The sequence below is a fragment of the Cynoglossus semilaevis genome, chromosome 9 (genome assembly GCF_000523025.1).
Source record: "Cynoglossus semilaevis isolate Cse_v1.0 chromosome 9, Cse_v1.0, whole genome shotgun sequence".
Lineage (NCBI taxonomy): Eukaryota > Metazoa > Chordata > Actinopteri > Pleuronectiformes > Cynoglossidae > Cynoglossus > Cynoglossus semilaevis.
This window is the reverse complement of record NC_024315.1, coordinates 4,309,409-4,314,381: the sequence shown is the minus strand read 5'-3', so window position 1 is coordinate 4,314,381 and position 4,973 is coordinate 4,309,409. Positions and strand designations below refer to the sequence as shown.

Here is a 4,973-nt window from a genome sequence, read left to right as displayed (position 1 = left end):
CAGCAGCTCAGGCTCCAACAGCCCCATAAATAACTGCTGCTGTTTGGTTGTGTCGTCTTCACCTTTTTCTCAGCACAGCTGCTCTGCTGTTCTCTGAGGGTGAGGACATTAGTCCCTCCCCCTGTGGAGGACGTATCTGAGCTGTGGTCGTGTCGGATCCTTGGACTGGAGGCGGAGTTAGTTGACTGATGTCGACACTGAACTGTAGCACCTTCACATACTTCAGTGTCAGCCGTTCTCCTAACATGGACTTGTCTGTTAATGCAGAACCCTCGGTGTCCATGTGGTGGAGCAGTTCTGAAGACCTCGTGGCCTCATCAGAGGCAGCGGGGGCTCGGTCCACAGTCCACGGTCCACGGTCCACGGTCCACGGTCCACGGGCCAGGGGTTGGGAGCACTGTTGTAGAGGGTTGTCCCTGTGACAGTGTCTCTCTGTCTCCTGTCGTTGTTGACATTAGCATTAGCATTAGCACATAATCACGTTCGACCAGACAGATACGCTTCACAGAGCTGTGTGGAAATCAGGAATGAAAACACACACACACACACACACACACACACACACACACACACACACACACACACACTCGACCTGTGAACGACTGGATCAGAAATATTTCTTCAAAGCTGTAGAGGAAAATCCCGATGTTTCTGAACGTTTGGTTGATTTTCTTTGATTTTTTTAACCAATATTTATTCTGATGTAGAAATTCAAATTATTTTGCAGTAAAAAAGTCGGAATTGTTGGCTTTAAAAGATGGAAAATTGCTTTAAAAATAAATAAATAAAGACTTGTCTGTTTGAGATTTTACTTCTTTTATAAATAGTGGAAAGGTGAAAAACAGCCAATCACATTTCTTCAGTAAGGCCAGTGGTTTTAGACCATGGTCTCAAACTCCCGGCTCCTGGACCACCTGTTGGCCCGCTGTCACTGTGACGACTGAACAGAATGTTAAGGTTATCAGTGGGAGACACCGGCGTTTTTACTGCAGCAAATTAAAACGTCTGCTTTTCAAGGTTCCTTTCAGCAAACCTTCAACTCTGGAACTCAACAGCCACACCTGGTGGTCAGTTTATGCCTTTCCTCAACAGTTCAGATTTACGACTCACTACGGTTGGTCAGCGTCAGCGTCACCTTCCTCACACCACACGGAGCGACACTCTGAAAGCCGTACGCCCACCACAGCCCCACTCACAGTTTTCTGCCCCCTAGGGGTGACACTCTGCTCATGCGCGATCCAGGAAATTTGAATTCAGAGACTCTTGAAATGTGTTTTCTTTCTGAGTAAAATCCTGGCAGAGGAACTAAAGCGTCAGGTCGGCCCTGAGTTTCCTCCCCAGCAGTGGATCTGGGACACGGGGCCGTCGACTACTGGATTTCAGCGTTTTGTGTTTGTGCCGGTTCCAGCGTTGTCTGAGTCAGCAGACGTCTACTCTTAGACCTTCATGATCTCACTCAGACCCTGCTCACAGAGCAGTAGTAGGTCAAACAAATGAAAGAATTCATTACTTCATCTCCATCAAAACCACTGACGTCGTTTCATAAGAATGTTGTTTTGTTTTTCTTTTCATTTCCACAGCAACAACAGGTTTCTGTACTACGGCCGACGCAGCTCATCCTCCTCGACTTTGGATTTGGTTAAAACAAGAACGCTACTTCGGGTCAATGTCAGGTTTCAAACTCTGCGTGTGGTGTCTTTTTAAAAGCTCCTTTTACTGTGACGCTGCAGACGTCATGGCAACCGCAGTAGGAAGCTGAACTGTGCGGTGTCTACGTTGGTTCTTCAGGAACGAGGTTCTGTAGGAGTTCAGTCCATGATGTGATGGACACACACCTGGTTCTTTAACCTTGGTCATAAAGTTAGTGGATTTAAAGTTCATCACTGCGACGTTCAAAGCTCTGTTTAAGGTCAGTCTGTCTGACATCATGTGACATCACTAATTAAATTAATTAGATAAATTCAGTTCATGTGATGAAATGTGTTCTGTATGAAACCATCATTTCTCTGACTGTTACTGGTAACTGGTAACCTGTTAAGGTAAAGTGATTCATGAGGAAGACTCAAGACAGTGAAACTATCCAGGCTACACAGTACCAGGACCGGTGCTGGTACGACCCATGACTACTTCCTGTTTGTCAGTGTCTGTACCCGCTGGATCTAAGGTGTGGCAGAATACACCTTCAGTGTGTATTTACATCTATGTAATGGACTGGTTAAAGGGTCAAAGGGTCAGAGTTCATATCATGGTATGAATTGAAGGGATTTGACATTTGTCTCTCTCTGGGCTCGATTATTTTTCCTGGATATTACAGCCGTGTTGTGTCAAAATGTGACCTTTTGATGATGTCGGCCTTCTCTGATGGGGTCACACGGGGTCAGCTGGGGTCAGCTCCACTGCTGCCCCTGACCCTCAGAGGCTGATCAGCATGGATGATGGATGTTGACGGTGAACGGCTCAAGGACAGGACCGTGGAATAATCTTAGACCAGGACAGGAACAGGAAACAGCCGTTAGCCGTTAGCTGTTAGCCGTTAGCCGTTCTAAAGGTTAGCCAGTATTTCTCTTTATATTCACTGACATTTCACCCTGTGATTCTGGCCGCTCTAAGATTCACTTTTACTGCGGAGCTGTTCTGGAGCGGCGCCAGGCGTCAAACGCAGACAGAACAGCAGCAGGTCGGAGGTCGACGCCCTCCTGTGGATGAATGTGTTGTTTATGTGCAGGGCAGCGTTTCCTGCAGTAATGATAAAAACCCCTGAGTCGAACCAGAGTGGGTTTTTTTGATGAAAAAAATGAAAAAAACAACAACTTTTATTTTGTTTTTTCCTGCAGGGCAAAAAAACTCCAGCTCAGCTTTGGAGCTCCGTGGACAAATGAAAGGTCAGCGTTTGTTTCTGCTGTAAAATAACGGTGAGAGACAGACTGAGAAGGGTCAGGGTGACATCCAGAAGACAAAAGACGAGGGTAGAATGAACATTTTTCTGTGGGAGGGAGGGAGGGAGGAAGTGGACGGACGGAGACAGCTAAGCTGTTAGCATGTTAGCGGTGCCTTGGTGCCAGCTGACCTCACTGGATTACTGAATATATACTTATTATTATTATTATTATTATTATTTATAAAATACACTGGATTTCCACAGTATAAAGTATGATAAGCTGCTCTCAGCTGGGTTCATGTCCCTCCTCTTCCTGTGTCCAGGCCTTTGGATCCTGCTTCATATTATTGTGTGCAGTTCCGTTGTTTTTCCGACAGAAACGTGTGCCTTGGTTTAGACTCCACGACAGGCGCACTGACCACCACCTGATCTGGACTTTGATTTACCAGAGATGAAAGTCCACAACACGCTCTTCGTGCTCTTCTCACCAAATCTAACGTCACGTCTCCAGGTTTTAGGAACACGTCTTGTTACAGGAAGAGAGGACGTGATTACGATCTCTGCTGCGGCGAAAACAAAACCGTGAAGAAGAACAGTTTTCATGGCTGGGCTCAGTGATGGATGGAGCTTTGGATTAGATCTCAGGACTTCTTAATGTGTGATGAGGTTGGAGCCCACCAGGGGGCTCACCACGGCAGTGTGTGCTTTCATCCCAGCTACGGTCTGTGACGGTCTGTGACGGTCTGTGACTGTGGAGCAGCTGATAAGACGTGACACGCGGTCAATGCTAACACTGTTAGCTCCAGCTCCTGGAGCCTTCTTCTAGCTGCTGCAGCCTCCTGTTACAGGGCCAATCACGTCCTTCCACAGACTGACTGACATCAACCCTTGTTTGAAGCCGATTCGCTGCTGAACGACTCTGACTCCATGTTCACTCTGCCACAGATGTAAATGTAAATGTGGAGGGTTTTTAAAAAGATGTTAATGTGATCTCATAAGAACAGACATATTTAGAGGATTAGAAACCTGGGGCTGCTGTAGTCACATCAAAGACATCTCATCTCCCCCTCCCTCCCTCCTTCCCTCACCCCCTCCCTCCCTCCCTCTCATTCTCTCTCCTGTGCTCCTGGTTTTGCTGTGACTCGCTGCCGTTGCTCCATGGATGCGTGGGTGCACCTGGTTCCTATGGCAATGTCAACCTCTTTCAGAGACACAGTTTGTATTGGACACATGCAGGAGAACAGTGTTAGAGCGGACATGCTAGGCTACTAAAAAACAGCTTTAAACAGTCATTCTTTAACTTTAAATAGTAATTAGCCACAGTGTCCTGCGGGAGGGGGGGTTATTTTGTGCTCACATGCAGAAATGTGGCGTATGCCATTTTGTCAGGTATGGTAAACCGTCAGGACACCAGACAAGAAACTGTGGTCCAGCTGATTGTGTTGACATAATATTAATGCTGTTGATTTAGCACATTTAGCTTTTGGATTATACATGAGTTACCCCGTACGGGGGACGGAACGGATCGTTTGAGACACGATGTGAACCAAAACCCTGACATGGAATATTCCTTTGACATCCGTTCAAGCTGTGCATTTGGTCATTTTGTATTTATGGTGCCACGTGGGAAGTTAAGAAGACGGCTGTAAGGATGATGATGATGATGATGATGATGATGTTTTCACTTTAGCACTTTCCCAAACAGCCTCCCTAATTTCCCTGCTCTTGAACACCTCTGTGATGAGGTCGATGAGAGAAAGACTCCTGAATGATAATTAAATCAGCTCTTCATCCTCGGAGCCACTGATTATAACGTGAGACTGTTTTTATCCACCAGGGATTCTCTCTTTTGGCTTGTCCTCCAGCTACAGCGTCGTAGCCTCATTTAGCTCCAGTTTGAAGTCAGGACTTTTCTATCAAGGACAGCACGCTCAGACAATACGCTCACATTTTTCCATCCACCAGGTGGGAGAGAAAATATGGAGTGGAGTGAGAGGATCTACTGCTGACATACAGTATGTCTGTGACACACCTCCTGGTGGCAGAAGAGCTTAACTACAGATCAGAAAAATATAAGCTAAGATCTTAACTTCAA

The 4,973-nt window shown here is 46.4% G+C and overlaps 1 protein-coding gene across 2 annotated transcripts in view; it reads right to left on the bottom strand.

Annotated features, from left to right (window-relative positions):
* Window positions 1-4,973, bottom strand: part of LOC103383456 (protein ELFN1-like) — a 19,284-nt gene that overhangs the window by 7,519 nt on the left and 6,792 nt on the right. Inside the window, exon 2 of one of the 2 annotated variants that reach the window (XM_025058526.1) lies at window positions 63-439. The exons of the other annotated variant lie outside the window; for it this stretch is intronic. The gene's annotated coding sequence lies outside the window, so the exon portion shown is untranslated. The remainder of the gene's footprint in view (window positions 1-62; window positions 440-4,973) is intronic. 2 annotated transcript variants of the gene reach the window in all.